We start from the raw sequence: 21274 nt of genomic DNA on the forward strand, positions 1-21274 counted from the left end.
GTTATAGGATTTGAGGGAACATTATCCTTTACTGTCTATTACATACATACATCTGAAGAAAGAAACAGGGTAAAGGAGGGATACAAAAATGTCTCTGGAGCCATCCAGGCTATAAAATATGTAATTTTTGATTTTGTTGAGTCCCATTGTGGCAGTCTGTTGTTCCACTGACTCTGAGTCAATGGAATACTGCAGGTCATTTCCAATGATAAAGCATTTCCATTCATAAACTTTTCAATTCCTATGTGATCTTTTCCATTAAAGGGGAGCTAAATCACACTACTAGCAACTGGTATGTTTTATATCTTCTCTGTTAGCTAGATTATAAACTCCTTGAGGGCATAAACTCTACCATTTTTCCCCATCTGAGTATCCCCAGTGCCTAACACAGAATCAGGTGTTTAATAAATATTTGAATGATTTAATTGTTTTCCAGTCCCTTGAAACCAAACTAAATTGTCTGCTTTCCTGAAGTATGTCTGACCAGTATCCAGTATCAGAAAAGAGGGCAATATTGTTTTGCCAACCCAGGAACTCATCAATTTCAAAACTGAAAAATGAGATCTGATTATCTTAGTAGAATAGGAACAGATCATAGCTCTTATTTACTAGTCAAATCAATTCAACAAACATTTGTTAAATGGCTATTACAGAGAAGGTACTAGAGATATAATGAAGAACCACAAAGTCCCTGGCCTCTAAGAGTTTAGAATCTAATAAAGGTATGGAGAAAGGACAAGGCAAAGAGAAGGGAATGAGGATAAGGAATAGACACAAATAATTATAACGCAAAGTAGGAGGTGAAAGGTTCAAAGGAGAGATGCAAAAAACTATAAGTAAATCAAGGAAGAAGAGATCACTTTCATTTAGGGGACTAAAGAAAATTTCATGGAGCAAATGGCCTGTGAGCTGGACTTTGAAGGGTTTTAACAGGTAGAGATGTAGAAGGAGTACATTATCAGCATGGGAGACAGCCTGCGAGAAGACACAAGAGATTCCAGGAAACAGTCAAGGTACAATAAGTAGCTCAAGTTGACTAGAATATAGAGCAGATAAAGGAAGAGTAAAGGAAGGAAGGAAGCACGTATTTATTCAATTCCTATTATGTGTCACGCACTGTCCTACCCACTTTACACAATGCCCCTGGGAGGTAAGTGCTATTATTTTCTTCATTTTACAGCTAAGGAACCTGAAGCAGAGAGGTTAAGTGATGTGCAGTGTCACACAGAGCCGAAAGCTGAATTTGAACTCAGGTCTTCCTGACTCCTGACCCAGCCTGCTAGCCACTGTACCACATAGCTGTATTCTAGGTAAAGCAATGTGAATTAAGATGGTAAATATTGGTTGGCACTATATTGTGGGGAGTCTTAAATGCCAGGGAAAGAGTCTATATTTTCTAATATAAGCAATGGAAGCTGCTGTGATTTTTTTAACTAGGGTCAAAACCATGTATTTGTTCATTCGTTTATGCATTCAATAAGCATTTATTAAATACCTCCTATATGTCAGTTGGAACAGCTAGGTAGTACAATGGATAGAGCACTGGGCCTAGAGTTGTGAAGATCTGAGTTCAAATACAGCATTAGACACCTACTAGCTGTGTGACCCTAGGCAAATCACTTAACCCTTATTTGCTTCAGTTCCTCATCTATAAAATAGAGACTTATTGGAGAAGGAAATGGCAAACTACTCTAGTATATTTGCCAAGAAAACCCCATGAATTTGTCCATGGGGGTAATGAAGAGTCAGACATGACTGAATGAGTAAACAACAAATGTGTCAATCACTGTGCTATATATTAGGACTAGAGATATAAAGACCAAGAAAAAAAAATCCTTGTCAGCAAAGAGATATATTGAGGAAAGTCACACATACATATACACACACACACACACAAGTAAATACAAAACATACACAAAGTAATGGGACTTGGGACATCATAAGTAATTGGATGATGGATAAGAAAAGGCTTCAGAAAGGAAGAGAGTTAATGTGAACTTTGAATGAAGAGAGAAGGAAGTGCATTCTAGGAAAAGGGGACAGACAATCTGTATAAAGACACTGAGGTGGAAAACAATGATATGTTGAATGCAAGGAATAGCAAATAAATCAGTTCATATGAAGGTGAATATATAAAGGGGAGTATATAATATATAATATGCATTATATATTATATAATATATAATACATGATAAACCTGTAAAGGTAGGTCAGACCCAGATTGTAAAGGGCTTTAAATCCCAAACAGAAGTTTGTATTTGATTCTAAAGACAAGAAGTCCTGCTAGAACTTCTTGGGAAGGGGAATGACATGGTCAGACCTGTGCTTTAGATATATTAATCTTGCATATATATGGAGTATGGAGTGGAAAACGGAGCAAATGTCAATTGACTAAATAAGGAACCATTGCAATGATCCAAAGAGTGATGATAATGGTGCAAATTTGGATTGTGACTAAGTAGAGGGAAAGATATGGGTTAGATAGATATGGGTTATTAAAGAGGTAGAATTGAAAAGACTTGCATCTGATTGACATGGGTGGATGAAGGAGAAGGAATAATAGATGATGTTGCTGAGATTGCAAACCTGAGTGATTAGAAGAAATAACAGAATCAAAGAATTTAATTGGCCATCATGGAGTTCCTAACCCCAAGGGGCTTATGGGTAGACTGCAAGGGATCCATGACCATGGATGGAGAGGAAAATTACATTTTATTTTCACATATATTTCATTGGCCTTTAACCAAAATTTAGCATTTCTTTTGTTATAGAAGAATTTTTGCTTTGGCTCTATTAATTCCAGTTGCTTGAAAAAGCAAGCCACATCACTAGCTAGGGCTTACAGAATTTAGCTGTGATGTCAAACCTTAGTGCAGTTGATTAACTGGTTAGTAAAGAAAATTTCTGGCCCAGCTTTATTACCTCTATTCACTTTAGATGATCATGTGAAATAACTAGCTCCAGAGTTAATGGTTCTCTTTAGTCTGCACATTCCAGCTTTATCTCTAGTGTTTACTGACCAGTTAATAATTTTAACCAATGCAGATCATCCCCTTCTACTAGCTATACTTTCATGTGTAAATCTTTACCTTCTGCTTCTGCCCTGTGTGATGTTTCCATACTGCCTGATGTAACTAAAACCTATATAAGGTTGCTGAAAAGGCTGCTAGGACCCACTGGTTTTTGTATACATAGGACTATGCTGAACATAAAAGAACCAGTTAAATGCATATAATAAACCAATTAAAATGTTTCTGCATGTTGAAAAATATGATTGGCACCTATCAACAAATCCTTGGACAATTTTTATGACACCTTTAATTATGAATGTGGGTACAAAAAATTATTTTGGGAAGGCGTCCATAGGCTTCACCAGAGTGCTAAAGTGGTTCATGACACAGAAATGATTAAGAACCCCTGATCTAGTTCAACTCAAGATGGTGGTATCCTCAAGAGAAATTGGGATGTTATGAAGATGGATGGTTTGGGGTAGGGGTGGGGGAGAAGGAATAATGATTTCCATTTTGGACTTGATAAATTCAAGATGCCTATGGGATTTCCAATTAGAAATGCCTAATAGGCAATTGGAGATTAACTGACCAAGCCTTAAGCCCAATTCACTCTGGATCTCTTGGATTGGACAACAATAAATCCCTGCCCAAGCACCACTTAATGGTTATTTTGGGGACCTCCTGGCTCAGAGTGAATGTAAATAGTAATTGTTTCTCTTTTGACCAGCAACCCTGAGAGTCTCCCCCTCCCAGTTGGATTTTTTTAAATTATTATTAAAGGGGCCATCCCTTTACTCCTTTCTTAAAGAGTCCTATTCACTGAATGGGCATTGCCTTACTCAAAGTGAGAACCTGGAAAGACCTTAGCTTAAAAGGGTCAAGGTCTCCTGTTGCATTCTGGGCCATCTCCAGTCATCCTGGTTGATATCAGGCCACTGGACCCAGATGGTATAATGGTAATGAAAAGGAGGAGAAAGTGAGGCTGGTGACCTTGCACAGCCCTCTCTCCCTAACTTAAATCAAAGTCAATTACAAGTCATGTCATCATCTCCCTGATGTCATGGTCCTCTTGGAGAAGACAGACAAACCACAACCACAACCTGAAAAGGGCCAAAATGACATCACTATGTTGGAGTTAAGGTACAATGTGTCTTACTGTGGCTGATCAGACCAATATGAGCTCAGAATGCTCTACTACAGGTCAGATACAAAGAGTCCACATGAACATTTGGAATAGAGATGTTTCTACTGGAGATATGGGCCTGGAGGTGAGAAAAGCATTAGAACAATCTTTTTGACAGCCATGTGAAGGATGGACTAGAGAGAGAGAGAACCTGAAGGGAGAGGAAGACCACTGACTACTAGGTCAAATTATCCATGATTTCTAAAATCCTCGATCACTACACTTGACCCAGTCACTCTCGGTGATAGCTAGCTCTAGAAGTCCCTTATAGGTCACTTGAACAGAAGCATTCTGTAATCCTGTTTGTCTTTACTCTTCCTTAATTCACCTTTCAGTGACAGTAAAGACCACTATGCTGTTAAATGTAGCTGTACCTGAGAATATGGGATGCCAAAGGAATTATATCTAGCTTTCCACACGTTAAAAGATTCTCAGAATTCACTGATTCACTTCCTAGACTGGCATATCTTTTCAGCTTCACTTAAGCCTAATTCCTAACTGCCCTCCATGTCACCTCTAAATTTTATTTTTAATTTAAATCTTTTTAGTTTAAGATTTAACCAAAAAGTTCAGGTAACATAAAATGGAGGATGTGCCAGTTTTGATTAATATCTTGGTCATTTGATGCGTTTTTGCTCTATTTTTTTTAAATTTCATTAGGCATTTAAAAACTGCTTCTATGCCCTAAATAGCCAATGCCATGGATTTCCTAGACTCCACTAAGTTCTCTCTCCAGGGAATCTGCAAATTGAATGTGTATGGGGCATATAAGAATATCATCCTCCACTCTTCACTCACACTCCACATATCCAAGCTATTGTTGAGTCTTCTTGTTCACATTAGAAAGTAAATTCATTGTGACTAGGAATCATTCTTTCTTCTTGTATCCCATGGCCAAGCAGAGAATCAGGCACATTCCAAGAGCTTAATAAATACTTGATCAGTGATTGGCTGATAAAGAAATGTGAACAGTGTTTGCGTGCCTCCTCTGCCTAAAAGCTGACTGAATGGAATGATAGCCAAAATCAGGTTAACTCATTATATTTAAATTTCCTATGTTTTTCATAGCCCTCTGGTTTTTACCAACCAAAGTGAGCTTCCCCCCACATTAACAGCATCTTCTTTGCGAGAAGCAATCAAAATACTAAGTGACCAATTCTAATATAGCCCTAGAGAGCTAACATTAAATTACCTGTCCTCTGAGGAACACCCATTCACTACTTATCCAGTTCTTCATCTCTAGCAAGACTTTTTTGCCTTGCCTTCTCTTATTTATTTTCCTCGAGGGTGCCTTCTGAAGGAGCTGGCCAAATGCTAAGTGAATTACTTAGATTTATAAAGCTCTAAATAAATTACCACACTTTTTTCAGGGTTATAGTTTGAATGTTTATTTATTTTTATATTGAATGCCAACTGACAGGAGCATGACTTTTTTTCCTCTGAGGAGATCTGGAGGTCTAACCCTCTCAGATTAAGTTCAGATCAACGTTATACCATTGTGTTGTTGTTAGTTAGTCGTTTCAGTCATGTCTGACTCTCCATGACCCCATTTGGGTTTTCTTGGCAAAGATACTGAAGTGGTTTGCCATATTCTTCTCCATTTTACAGATGAGGAAACTGAGGCAAACAGAGTTAAGTGACTTGAGCAGGGTCACACAGTTAGTATCTACCATTGTATGGTTCCTTAGATATGGATTTCATACCATTGAGATGATGTTCCCCCATCTAAAATTCTGAGAGTCTTTTAACGTGTGGAAAGCTAGATATAATTCCACTGACATTCCATATTCTCATGTACAGCTACATTTAACAGCACAGTGGTCTTAGTAGCCAGGCAAACCACTAGCCCATAAACTGCAGAACTGTAGTTGATATACATTGGTAGAGGTAGCTTCTGCAACAGGAGTTCCCTACACCAATGAAATCATGTCTAGTGAATGGTTTTACATATATATATATATATATATATACACACATATATTGTATTTTATAATAATAACAATGATACTAGTAATAATAGTTCACATTGACATAATACTTAAGCATCTATGAAGCACTTCCAATAAATTATCTCATCTGATTCTCCCTATAGCCTAGTGAGGTAGGTGCTATTATTATGTCCAATGTACAAAGATAATAAGTGACTTGCCCAGGGTCACACAGCTAATAAGTGCCTAAGACATGATTCAAACCAAGATATTCATGACTCCAAATTCACCATTTTAATTGGTTGATTTTTTTTTTATTTCATGGCTTTGCCCCCTTGATTTTCCAATTTGCTTTTAACCCATCTTGCTAGTTTCTTGAGACAGATTTTCATGTTTTAAAAGATGCCTTTTTAATCCTAATAAACTTTCATACTTGTCTGTTTAATCATGCCAGCTTTACTGTCCCCTTTTTCCTTTTTGTTTTTGGCTCAGAGGTATATAAACCATCTGTGCCTCTAAAACAGTTTTCTTAAATAGCCTCCAGGCAGATTTTATGGTTTTAAAGTTTTTTACTTTAACCTTCAGCCTGCTGTTAGCCATTTTCATCACAGTTTTAAAATCAGCCTCTTTTGGAGGTGATTGTCACTGTGTGTGGTTCTCAGGGCTATTGAGAGGGAAGCAAACCTATGATGATTTCCAACTTAATTTCACTATGGCCACCATTAACCAAGATACCACAGTCCTTTGCTCAGGGTGTGTTCAGGCTGAACATAACAAGGGATCATCATTCTTCTCCTGTGAGGATTTGACATCCTTGTTATCTATTTGGGAAAACTGTCATTTAGCAAAACTATGTCCATCAACCAGTTAGCACAGAGGAAACCTAAAATCTATAGCTATTTACCTGCCCATTTGTCTGTCTTTCCATATCTAAGAAGCTTGTCTACATAATACCAGGCAGTAAAATGAGATACTAGGCTAGAACAAAGAATTCAAAGAAAGGGAGAAGAACTCTCCCTTCCCTATACACTATTGTGTTATGTTATCAGCCATTTTGCTGGTAGATTTTTCTATTTTGTTTCAATTTTACCTCTGTACTCTTGTCTGGGGACCTGAGTGATAATTAGGTTTAGTATTTCCTGGAATTTGTGATCATCCAATGTTCATCTCCACCCTTGAATTAAATTTTGATATAACTGTATGGTACCCTACATGTATAATGCAGCTGTCTCTTCCTCCCCCCACCCAGGGTGTTAATCTACCCTTTCTGTGGCTCTCTTCACCAAGAAGCCACTTATCCCATTTATTTTCAATCACCCAGCCACATTTATCAGACACTAATTATACCACTCTCCTTTTCCAAAGAAAAGCTTTTAGCTTTTGCCTTTTCTTTGTTGTCATTGTGGCTTATTTTATGCAGGCATTTGATCATTAAAAACAGCATTTTTAAATTTATTTACAAAATGCATTCATTACCTTCATGAGTTAATGAATTGTCAAAACACTCCGTGATGTGAATCAGTATTACTGTCGCAACTATAGAGTCAATGATATTGATTGTAAACTCCTGGAGGGCAAATACTTTGTTGTATACATTTTATCCCTTATAACCTTTATGGGGATGCCTTGAATTAATTCCTTCATTCAATAAGAAATTATTAAATGCCTCTAATGTGCCAATTAGGAGAAGGGTCATATAGAGACAGTGCCTGCCCTTAAGGAACCCAAGTTTTGTTGGGGGAGAATAATACATACACATATCAAGTAAATTCAAAATCTAGAGCAAAGTAGTAGAAAGGGAAGTAAGTAGCAACTGAAGACATCAGAGTCAGCTTTTTGGCATTTAAACTAAGCTTTGAACAAAGGTGGGGATTCTAAGTAGCAGAAGAGAGGAGAGTTTGCATGCCAGCTATGGGAGATGACCTATGCCAAGGCATAGAGATGAGAGATAGAATGTCTATATAAAGAAAAGCAAATAGACCAATTTAGCTGGAAAGCAGAATGTGTGATGGGAAATAATGTGTAGTAAGTCTGGAAAGGTAGGGTGGAGACAGATTGTGAAGGACGTTAAATGACAAAGGGAGGAATATACTAAAGCCAATTGGGAGCTACTTGGAATTTCTCAACTAAAGGAATGACAATGATCAGACCTGTACCTAAAGAATATTAATTTAGTGTCAATGTGAAGGATGGATTAGAGAGGGGAGGCAGTAGAGGAGTCAGGGACACCAATTAGGAGGTATTACAGTAGTCCAGATGAGAAGAGATCAGAGCCTGAACTAAGGCAGCGCCCATGAGTGGAAAGAAAGGGACAGGTGTGAGGGCTGTTGTTGAGGTAGAATCTATCAGATATATCACCTGATTGGATAAGAATAGTGAAGCAAAGTTACATGTGAGGATGATTCTGAGACTGCCAACCAGCCAGAAGGATGCTAACTCCCTCCAAAGAAATAAGGAAGAAAGGAAAAGGGATAGAGGTGGTGAGTTCTGTTTGGGATATGCTGAGTTTGAAATTACTATAGGACGTTGTTTTAGATTAATAAACTCATACAACAATTTATTGACTGAAAGATGGAATCACTGAGGTTACTAGCCCTGAGCAATGACAGAACCAGGATTATATTTTGGCATTCCTACCTCCCAGATTTTACAATCCTGTCCATGAGGACTTAAATTTTAGACTTCCAACCCATTAAAATCTCACTTCTCTTCCAAAGATTCTTTTTCCTTGCTATGATGAAAGCTTGTTACAACTTAATAGATCAAATTCCCAAATATCCACACAAGGATTAGCTTCATAACAGATTCTTTGTAAGCAGGACAGCTTCAGAAGCACCTTTCTGAACAATCCAACAACTTCAAACAACTATCCAGACTGTCCCAGAATCATCTGCCTCTTCAGAGATAGGATAGTCTTGGACCAATGCCAAATCTGCCACTGAAGCTTAATGAAGTTATATTGTGTATTATTTTCTATTTTTAATTAAATGTATCATTGCTCCTCTTCATAAGTGAGAATAATTGAGCTAACTGTAATTACTTTCTCTTGGCCCTACCCAGCTTTGCATGTTTTATAGGATCTGACCAGAATGAAAAAAAAATGGTCTGAAATGTACACCCTTGCCCTACAGTTGCCCTTCTTCCCCAATGGTACCACAGTCCAAATAATACACACTACACATCTTCTTAATAATGAACATTAGGGATAGTTGTTAATTCATATGAGATAGATGACTTTTTTGTTTGTTTCTTTTTGGAGGGCAGTTGGGGTTAAGTGACTTGACCAAAATCACACGGCTAGTAAGTGTGTCAAGTGTCAGAGGCCGAATTTGAATTCAGGTCCTCCTGACTCCAGGGCCAGTGCTCTATTCACTACGCCACTTAGCCACCCCTTATAGACGACTTTTTAGAGAAACCTATGGCAAAATGGCAACTTATCTCTTCTATCTCACAGTCCATACACAGCTTCCAAAAGTCACTTACCCATGGGGAAGCTTAGCAGAGGTCACCCTTCAGTGAACTCTGGGGCATTACTGAACTGTTTTTTGTGTAACTTTGGGAAAGACACTTAACCTTTCTTGGCCTCAATTTCCCCATTTGTCAAATAAGGGTGTTGTGCTGGGTGATGCTTGGAGTCCTTTCTAGCTCTAAATCTATTATCCTTTGACCTCTGCCTCTCTTTCAATCAGTATAAGTTGCGAATTTTCATCATCAAATATCACTTCTCCTAACAAATGAAACCTTTGGATTAAGTCAAATTAAAGACCACTATCCCAGGAGCCTGAGGACCCAGGTTTCTTTCCCACCTCTGAATCTTACTTCCTAGAAGACATTTGGAAAGTCTCTTAGCCTCCCTAGGCTTAAGATCCCTCATTTTACAAAAGAGGATGTAGGGTTAGATGGCCTCTGAGATCCCTTGAAGTCCTACAGACATGATCTAAGGCCCCTGAGTAGGTATCATGTAAATTAAACTGTTTTCTCCCATCTTGCTACATCTAGAATTAGTAACCTTTGTTCATATCACGCTTTGGGTTTGGCAAAGTATTTTAATATCCTTTAGGACTTCATCAATCCTTATACATGTTGTAAATCTCCCGATTTAGGTTCCGTCAGTTGCTTGTAGTCTCAGATGCTAATATCATTGGTAGGCTCAAATCAGTTAGTCTTGTCATACCAAAGTCTGGGTTTATGCTGGGAACCAAAACAAATGACAACTTTCTACCCTCATTTTCCTCCCTTCCAACACCTTTAATATTTGTGTGTGTGTGTGTGTGTGTGTGTGTGTGTGTGTAAATGAACTGGTCCTGCATGCTTTTGTTATTGGGCAATTTTTTATAATTGATGATAAATGTTTATTGAGTAAGATGAACAACAGCAAATCAGCAATCTCAACTTTTCTATGATGAGGCGCACTCTATTTTGACCCAGCTGCACTTGCCTTTTTCTAACTCATTCATCTTAGCTATATGGGGAATCCTATATAAATTAGGACCCCATTTTAATTAGTACATATTAAGCTGCAGAATCTTCAGAGGGGGATGACCAGCCTGGCACAGGGACCAGAGATCATGCCATATGGAAAATAGTTGAAGGCACTGATGATGAAGGAGCTAGGTGGAACAGTGGTCACAAATATTTACTAACGGTGACCTTGGGCAAGTCATTTAATTTCTGTCTGCTTTAATTTCTTCATCTTTTAAATGGGGATAGTAATAGCACTTACCTTCCAGAACCATATAAGGATCAAATGAGATGATATTTATAAAGTACTTTGCAAACTTTAAGTTGCTCTACTAATTCTAGTTACTATTATAAAATGAAAAACTTAAAATCACACAAAAATGGAATGGCCTGCTCTAGAGAAAATAGTCTCTCCTCCCTCCCCCACTGAGAGGTAACAAAAAAAAATCCCAAAACTGGAGGACCACTGATTGGATAAATTTTAGAAAATATACTTGTTCAGATAGGAGTTAATGTGATGGCCTTTGATATGCTATGATTCTAACTCCCTAACTTTATCTTGGCTAGAACTGATAATGTGAGGGGCGGCCAGGTGGCTCAGCGAGAAAGAGCACCGGCTCCAGTGTTGGGACGACCTGGAGATCGAATCCCGGGCTCAGACACTCAGCACCACACCCAGAAATAACTGGCCGTGTAACCTTGAGCAAGTTACTTAACCCCGATTGCTTCAAAAAATAAATAAATAAATAAATAAATAAATGAAAGAAAAAAAAAAGAACTGATAATGTGAATTTTTATTTTATTTTAATACTTATCTACAAAAAAATGAGTTTCTAAATATCAAGCAAATGAAAACTAAGGATTATATAACAAAAGCACCTGCTTTCAAATAAGTAAATCCCTTACTCTGATCATTCATTTAATTTCTGTACTCAAAAAGTGTTGACATAAACATCTTAATTTTCCCACAAACACTTTAAGAGGTGATTACAGTTAGAAATCAATATTCTCAAACATTCTCATTGGAAAACAGTTTTTGAAATCCTGTCATAGACTTTTCAATAGATTTGCCCATTACTTTAAATAATCTTAAATGATTCCATCACAATAGTTGAGAAGAAGGTAAGGTGGTTTGATGGCTACCACATTGGTTCTATAGAGCTGAACAAATATTGCAGATTTATCACAGAATAGTAAGCAAATTGACTACAGAACAAAATTAATGTGTAAATTAACATGGCACCTAGGTGGCCCCAAGGATAGTACACTAGGTCTTAAATCAGGAAAACCTGAGTTCGAATCTGACCTCAGACATTAACTAGCTGTGTGACCCTTGGGAAATCACTTAACTCTTGTTTGCCTCGGTTTCCTCAATTGTAAAATGGGGATGATAATAATAGCACCTGTATTCCAGAGTTATTATGAGGATCGAAAGAAATATTTGTAAATGCTCTTAGCACATTGCCTAAGTCATGGCAGGCATTTAATAAATATGTGTTCCCTTTCCTTCCTGTGTGTAACACATAGTAGATGTTACATAAATGCTTTTTCCTTTCCTTTCTCCCATTTTCTCCCTGTGTTGTTCAAGATGACTGCTGGTGTCCCTTTCAATTCTAAAATTCTGTAATCCTATGGGAAAACATTTCCCTACCCCTTGATTGATATTTTCTCCTTCCTCAAACTATTATGTATATACATATGTACCCATAAATGTATGTATGCACACTTAGAGGTTAGTGTGTTATGTCTCTCCATAGAATGTAAGATCCTTGAGACAAAGGATTACTTCATTTTTTGTCTTTCTATCCCCAGCACTGAACATAGTATCTTTCACATAGTAGACACTTAATAAAATCCTATTGGATTACCTTGCAACATTAATTTAAATACCAGCAAGAATCATTTTATCTGCAGATCTCAAGGTTCTAACAAAGGCTGTGTGGTATACTGATGAAAGCAATGGACTTGTAGTCAGGATGAAGTGTTCAAATCCTGCCTCAGACATTCAGTAGCTGTGTGATGAAAGAGAGCTCACTTAAATTTTCTGTCTCATTTTACACAGAAGGAACCTAATGACACTGACTTGAATGGGTCCATAGTAGGCTCAAAAAAGGTAATATAAATAAAGAGCTTTGCAAACCCTAAAGCTCTAAATATTAGCTATTGTTGGTTATATTGACTTAAATTCATTATTCCTACAAAGGAAAAATTCAGCAGTTCTAATCCTATTTTGCAAAGGAAAAAAGTAAGATATCTAGAAGGGTTAACTAGCAACAGAGATTTGTTGGAGCCTGAAAGAGAAATGCAGTAAGGAAAGAGAAAATCAATCCTTAATTAATCTCATCAATTCAGATGCCTCTATTTTAAAAAATCAATAATTGTTAAGTTAAAGATATCCCTTTTCTCCAATCAAATGCAAACACATATTTTAAAAATAAATTTCAATTTATTTATAGCAGTAAATGTCCAATATGCCTACCAAATTTTTCTTTTAAATTAGTCTAATAAAGCACATGAGGATAGGGGGAGTATTGCATATTCACTAACCTTATGTTTTGTTCTAGTCAAAAAATGAATTAAACAGAAAATTCATTAGTGTCTGAATTTATTATGGGAACTGCCCTGTTGTGAACCCTTAACTACAGTGGACTAATGAGCTACTGCATTCTACCATGGAAAGATTAATAAGGGCTCTCTAGTACTAAGAGATTTAACATTTTGAGAATTTAGCCACAAACAGATCTTTCCCTTTTAATTTTCTATTTTGCAGATGACTTACAATGGTACTACTTGTCAGCAGAAGTATTCTAATTTTTGAGAAAAGTCTTATTTCTTTAAATAAGTGTTATTCTTTTTTAAAATTCATAGCATAAAAATAACCCCTCACTAAAGCAACACGTTTGGAATTTTGTCTTCCTTGGGCCAAATTCTCTCAAATACCTGGTGGTACGAGAAAGCTACTAAGCCTCTAAAGAATAAATCTGGTCACATGTCCCTTAGCAATGAAGAGGTAATACAAATTCCGGTAGGTTGTAATTTTGGAACGCTGAATTTCTTTACCCTCTGGAATTGTCTTTGTTTAAGAGTGCCATTTAACAAGAGTATTTGGTGTAATGCAGCACAGTTGCAAACATCTTTGCTGGATTCGCTGAACAATTGATCTCCCTCCTAATGCTTATAGGACTATAAGTCTCTGACCTGTACTTGCAGAAGATACAGAAAGCTGATGTATAACTTTCAAAGGCAATTGGGAGATAGTTGATCACACTGTTTGCAGATCCATCCTGGGTGTGGATTACAACAAAGGGTATTTTCCCCTTTATGAGTTTCTACTGACAAAACAGACACAGTGGGAAACTGAAGCATCCTATTATTTATCAGATATTAATCTGAAATGATATGAACTGAGAGCAAAGGGGTACAGGACCAAAGGAATGGTTTACACACTGCTTGCTTGTCTACACTGTCAGTCCAGAGATAATATGATAAGAGAAAATATACATAGGCATGTATATATAAATGAATTATAGATTAATTTTCTGAAAGGATTTTTTGAGACTTCCAGTCATTGAGGTTCTGAATCTCAAAAACTGATGAAATAGACATCCTAGATGCAAATCTCCAAGTTTATTACACCAAAATCCCTAAAAGATCTAAAATAAATGTATACCTCTCAAGCGGGGCATTCAACTAAACATTCAACACTTTTTTACAGAGCTATCTGATCAAATAGAAAATAACCACAGGAAGATATTCATAGTAAAACAGGACATTGTTTCTTCCTTAGTGACTCTGCAAAGCTCACTCGCCCCCACACAGGACATTATTTCTCCCTTGGTCATTCTGAAAAGGTTGCCCCATACATACAAACTGTGCCTACTCCTTTCTCTGGTGTTCATTACTAAGGTGTGATCACACCTTCCCTTTTAAATCAGATAGAACAGGTTTCTTTTGGATTAACTCAACCCATCTTCTAATGTGAAAAGAATATCGAAAGGAATGATTACATAATTCTTTTGTTGCACAGTTGGTATGCAAATGAAAACCCTGTTACTGGCAAGGTGAGAGATGTGGCAGTGCAGGTGTCTGGAAGAAGAAGGAGGATACATCAGATAATTAGATTTCTTCCCGGCAATTTGTTTGACTGAAATTCCCACTACCCAAACAGACAGCTAGACTGTGAGCCCCAAACAAGCACATTTATCAACCTACACAATACTGACCAGCATACAATGTGGCTGATGCAACCTGACACTGTGGTTAAGGGCAAAGGGAAAACTGCCTTTTAGATAGATTGGATAAACGCTGGCCAATCGGAGGAGAGAGGAAGGGAAAAAAAACAATTTCAATTTATGGCACTAAATAGCCACAGATGGTTGGTAAGATACCTACTGTGCCTGAAAGCTAATGAGCCTGCACATGTGCCAACAGCCACTAGGCATCCCATGGTGACCCCATTCAGGTTTCAGAGCCTGCTGCCATTATCATACTCCCACTCCAACATAACCAACCATAAATGAATCTTTAACACAAATTGGTACTAGAGTTGATTTGGGTTTTCAGTCATCCTCTCTTCTTAAACTTGAACCTTCAAAATCACACTTAGTGTTTTAAATCTATTCTGGGTAGTGTTGGAATTTAAACAATATCTGGTCTCATTTCCTTTAAAAGAAGATATACCCATTTATATTAGAATATCAATAATGTAAAAGCAATTTTGAAAGATCTAAGAACTCAGTATCCTGCTTCCAGAGGAATTGTGATAAAGAATACTACCCACCTCCTAACAGAGAGGCAATGGACTAATAATAGCCAAAAAGACACACACATTTTTGGACATGTCCAATATGGGAATGTCTGGTTTGAATACTTATTGGCTAAAAGTATTTTGTGGTTCCCCACCCCAAAGTTCTGGGGGAAAGGGAGAAGTGAGATAGAAAACGCATTAATGCTTGATAATTGAAAATTATTAATTTAAAAATAAAGGAAATCCTATATATCAAAAGAAAAATAAAAAAATGTAGCCCATGAAAAACAAAATAATTATCCATCTTTTTTTTTTACCACAACCTAGCACTCCCCCTATCTTTAATCTCACCTCTGATACATCTAGGGATAATTCTCAAGATTCTGCATATCTTTCCTCAAGAACTCCCAGGTATCCTCAGGTTTCTCTTCAGTCTTGTAAGGTGGACTGAAATTCTTGTCTTCCCATCAGAAATGTGCTTACAAAGTTATAGTCCCATCTCACACTTTTGCTATTGCTTATCCCGGTTGGCCATTTGTAGGAACTCATCAATATTCCATTAAATATTTCAACACACCAGAGAATGAGAGAGCAGGTGGGTTTGTTATTTTTTTCCCACTAGAGCTTCCTACAGACTCCTTTGTTTGCTATAACCAACAGGGAATTGAAACACCGGCTTACTTTATAGGACTAAGGCCCCATACAGCAACCTTCCTACTAAAAAGCAAGGCAACCCACTGACTTTAATGAAAGTCCCCAAAGCATCTGCAAAGCCAAAGTAATCCTATCCTAACAGAACAGCCAGGCTGACCACCAGCATTCACTGCAACCTCAACAGGCATCTAATTAAAACAAGGTAAATCAAAAGGGAAAATATTGACTCCCCAGAAGCATTTATAAATGTGGCAAAGCTTCCTTTAGAACAAGAAGCCAAAATGGAGCTGGTAGCTTGAGCTTTTGAATGTCAGGGGACATTAATCGTGTCTAATCTTTTGAAGCCATTTTCCAAACTTATATGAATGATAGTCATTTTGCAAATTAAATTTTGCAGGTGTTGGAGGAAAAAAGGCAGCAGACAGATTTTTGTCATTACTCATTGGCTTAACTGGGAGATCGTTAAATATTTCTTCTGCACTGCTAGGTTGTATAATTAAGCCTGAAATGAAGAAAACTTTGCCCATTGAGTTTTCAGTTTTAATATCAAAGAGCAATATTCTACATCTAGCCACAATGTAGCTCTAAATAAGCAATATGAAGACATACATTAATTAGAAATGTGTTCTTCCAGAGATGAATGCTCTAGATTCATTCTTCTTCACATTGGTGAATTAGCTTTTATTTCCTTTTTACACATAGTTTGAAAGTAGAAGAAGGAGTTATTTAACATATTGGTATGTAGTAGGTAAGCTTATGTTAATAATTATTACAATTGTAGCCATACTTTTATGGTCATTTGCAAATGCTGACTCTCTCTAAACATCTGAAAGAAAAGATTTTTAAATATGCAAACTTCTTTCCACTGAACTTCGATCCAGCTGTTTAATGACCACCTGTTTTTCCTACCATAATGGCCAGCTGGGAAAAGAAAGCTAAAAGTGAATTGAATTGAATTCGCTTTTCCCAACAGCAAATTGATCTGAATTAAATTGAACTGAAGTGACTGCCAGGAAAAGAAAAGGTAAGAATCTGCTTCATGATATGATGCTCCATTTATAAGAGAGGTAGCAATCTATTCTGCCTCCAGAAGGTAAGAGAAACTAGAAAAGGGACAGGGGACATGTAATGATTTCTCAAACTGATATGAAAACTATCAAATTATTGATTCAGAAAAACTACTACACCAGTGAACCAAGCAAAAAATGAAAACAATTATATTTCATGACTCAAACAACTATTTGCTTTGAGTTGGGGTTTTGTGGAAATTAGTTTAGATGACAAGGAAAATACAAACTGTTATCTCTTGTCAATTTTCCTAATTGTGCAGTCATGCAAATCTGTAACAGGACTGAATACAGGATGTTTGGAAATTACCATCACCTCCGTCCATGAGTCATTTGTGCCTCTTTTCTTTGAAGGGGGACAAGGTATTCTGGGAGATAACTCTCAAAGACAAAAATACTTAATGTTTAGTGGTGGACAACTAGGGGCAGTGTTGGGAAGGAAGCAGGTGGTGCAGTGCACCTACCAAATAGGACTGAATAATAGTTTCAATATTTCATGTAAAATTGCAACAAGTTGGGAATAAATTCTAACAAGAACACCTAGGCTGGAAGTTTTTCTAGGTTCTTTTCTATTTATGGCCAATTTTTTTTTAAAGCAACTCTGTCTCCAGTATATGCCCAGTATATGGGCATAATGCAATTGACACCTACACATACTTAATGCTGACTCTTCCCCACCCATCAAACATGGCTTTCACAAAGGTTTAATTGTTTTGTTGAACCACATTCTCCAAAACTGAATCATCAACTGAACCGTTTAGGGATTCAGATCCTACATAATGAAATTATGAATCAATACAGCTTTTTTTTAGATCCAATATCCTGAAACATGTGAGCTGGTAATTAAACTCCTAACTGTATGCAGCTGTGATTCTTGGGACCATATTAGCAAAGTATTTAGAATAAGCATTTAGAATACAGCCTGAACATTTGTGATAAACCAAACAACTCCAAAACCTAAAGCATCTCAATAATGCCACAAGAAAGAGGGTGTGGGGATTGTTAACACTATCACCTCCAAATGCCATTGCAGTAAAGGATTAGGTTGTTACCACTCTGCATTGGCTTGTGAGAAAGTTGTGTGTGTGTGGACATACACACATGTATACATGTATATATGATATGTAATACATAGATAGATATAAATATTCTCTAAGTTATTCAATCAAGAACAAAAACACAAGGAAGTAGGAAAGGTTCCGACACAAATGAAATTTATTTAAAAGAGTGAATTTTTCAGTTGGCCTTTGTTTTGAGTGAATTTTTCTGCTCAGAAAATCAGCCTTTTCCCATACAACTAAGCATTTATGAAAAGCATGGTGGGTAGCTGCAGGAACAGCTGTCCAATTTACATTCACAAATGCAGGTGTTGTTCATACACAAAACAGAGGTCAACTGAAAAATCTGGCTCTTAATTAGCTACCTTTTCTAGCAGAATTTTTCTTTGGGAAGTTCTGTGTATAATTTAGGTTCAAATTAGAGACTTTTTTTTTAGATTCTACCATACTATCAGGCAGGAAATTGTCCATCTTTGTGAATCATAATTTACAGCATGTTTAATTTCACATGTTTTATCTATATTACACCTAAGGCAAAATCTTGTTCTACATGCAAGTTTTTTTTTTCCCTTTTTCTTCTTCAGTGTGTAACTTTGATATCTCTCAGTGGAGTAAAATACTTCTTTTACAACCATTGGGGGAGAATTTTGCCCCTCCCCCTCTGGTTTTAAAATGGAGAAAATCTGCAATCATAATCGGGGCTTCTTTTCAACTTTTGAAACTGATGCAAGATTTAAGTGCTTTCTCTGCTATTGTTTCTATAGAGGGAAGCCCTGGAGCTTATTACAGCACTTTTTAGAAATGACAGAACAGGGAACAGTGTCTAATACAATCCATTAGGAAACCCAACCCTTAAATCAAATGACCACACAGCCCTCTCAGTTAACAGAAATGCAGCAGCTGTACATATTTACTGTAACACAATGCTATATTGTTGCAGAGATAACGCTGTTTAAAAAAAATGAATCCAGCATGTGACATGTGACCAGCTCACTCTTCAATGTGCAAAATGAGAAGGTGTAGTGTGGTATTATTTTTGAAATACATAAGTAAGCATTAGGATCACAGAGAAGACAGGTATTATATGCTACTAAACTTGGAGAGTCTATTTGGAGGTCACTGGGTTAGAAGGAAACCAACGTAGCTTCTGGCTTTTGCTATGATTTTGAAGACCTGCATTAATCACCACTTGCCAGATAAGATACATCAACACCTGTCTATCCCTACTAGTATTTGTCCTAAGTCCATAGCATTTCTACAGATTCACTACATTTTTATTCTGATGTTTATTCATCGCGTTTCACCATAAATCAAGCACTCAGGGTATGAAAGATGAATTAAGATCTATCTTAATCTAAATTTTATCATTGCTAGTAATAATGCTTTGTGACTTTCTGTCAAATAATATGTACTGCATTTCTTCCAAAGAACTCAAAAGGCTGACGTAGAACATACTGTTGGCGGAGACGTCTACATGAGTTCCTAGCATCTTCCTAATCTCATTTTACCTGCCTACCCTCATCCATACAATTTGTCTCAAGCAGCACACCAAAATTCAGAATACTGCCCAGGACCCTTCAGATTTACAGAAAGAAAAAAATGTTCTGTGGTGATCTCTTTGCATGCCATAAATATGATTTTGCTGTGGGGAATTGGGCCAAATAGAGAAAAAAAGATAGGGTGATTCCTACTATTTTCACCATAACATTCTTGGCAATGATCAAAAAGAACCATGATTTCTCAAAAAAATTCATCTTAATCTACATCACCTCCAACGCACCCTGTGTATCTCTTACATGCACATAGCTGTTAGCATCTTGTCCCCCATTAGATTGGGAGCTCCAGGGGGGCCCAGACTGTCTCTGCTTTTCTTTGCATTCCCAGCACTTAACGTAGTTCCTGGTACATAGTAAGCACATAATAAATAATTGTTGACTTGTTAACTACATACAGGAAATCACTTTTCTCCGTATTACAATTAAATGTCAAGGAGCATACCTTTCCCTGCCTCCCTTTCCCCCTTACTGACTTCTGCCAAAGAAGTTCATTCTGATGAGTTTTGAAAGGAGATTCCAATGCATTTTCTTACTGGCCTTCCTATTCCAATGAAATGAACAAGCCCAATTCTTAAAGATACCTACTAAAATTCTACTCCATGGACATATGCAGCCCAATTCTTTAGGCATTATGTTTTGGGGCAGAATGATGTGACCCAAATTGGCAAAGGAGGGTGATATTTTTGCTGCAGTGGAGTTCCTTAAAAGGAAGTGATCCCACAATTAGAAATTCAGGATTGAAAATAGGAGATTTCTTTAATTTTTTAAAGGAAAGAATTTTATCCTGAATTATGGAAATGACAATGCTTAGCAAAATGTGGAAGATTTTGTAAATTAAGAAGGCTTTATAGATCAATAGAAAATAGTCAAGAGCTCGCAATATCTTTCAGTAATTAGTGGCAAAATGCCATAATTCTTCAAAGACTCTAAAATTAGGTTGTGTGTGTATGTGTGTGTATGTGTAAGTATGTGTGTTAATAGAAATATCATGCATTCAATTTCACATAAACAGTAGTTTAAAATATTCTAACAATGCATTTTTCTGTCCTGGGATATCTTTTTTCTAATTTATGATTACTTTGCTTTTGGAATCCAAATGCATATATTGTGCAAATATTTCATGGTGTGACAATATTAATAATGTTTAACAATGATTAGAATGACTATTACTATAATGGAAGCATGGGGCATGGTCATCAAACCTCAGGTATGAAATCATCAAGTCAGAATTTGGAAAGAAGAAGCAAACTTCCCATCTGAGGAGTGTATTAAATATGACCAAGGCATAATTGCACAGGTTAGGAACCTAATGACTTATTCTGTATGAGAACTCTTCACGGACTATCTTTTTTATGTACAGGATATCTTGCCTGTACCCTCGAAAGTCAAAATAGTATTCTAGTTTTGTTTATGGTACCTATTTATTGTGTCCTCATTAAATTCATCCACCCTCACATGACTCAAACAACAAGACAGAAGGTGAGGACAGATAAGTAAAGATTGCTTACCCAACAAAGTTAAAAATGAGAGAGAGCAAGAACAAGAGGAAAACTAGGAATAGGGAGAGAGAGAGAGAGAGAGAGAGAGAGAGAGAGAGAGAGAGAGAGAG

The 21274-nt window shown here is 36.9% G+C and overlaps 1 protein-coding gene across 3 annotated transcripts in view; it reads right to left on the bottom strand.

Moving 5' to 3' along the window:
- Positions 1-21274, bottom strand: part of SOBP (sine oculis binding protein homolog) — a 226550-nt gene that overhangs the window by 148033 nt on the left and 57243 nt on the right. The window lies entirely within an intron of this gene.

Source organism: Petaurus breviceps, unplaced genomic scaffold (assembly GCF_028583685.1).
Source record: "Petaurus breviceps papuanus isolate PSGF00001 unplaced genomic scaffold, PetGlider_PUasm1.0 90977, whole genome shotgun sequence".
NCBI classification, from domain to species: domain Eukaryota; kingdom Metazoa; phylum Chordata; class Mammalia; order Diprotodontia; family Petauridae; genus Petaurus; species Petaurus breviceps.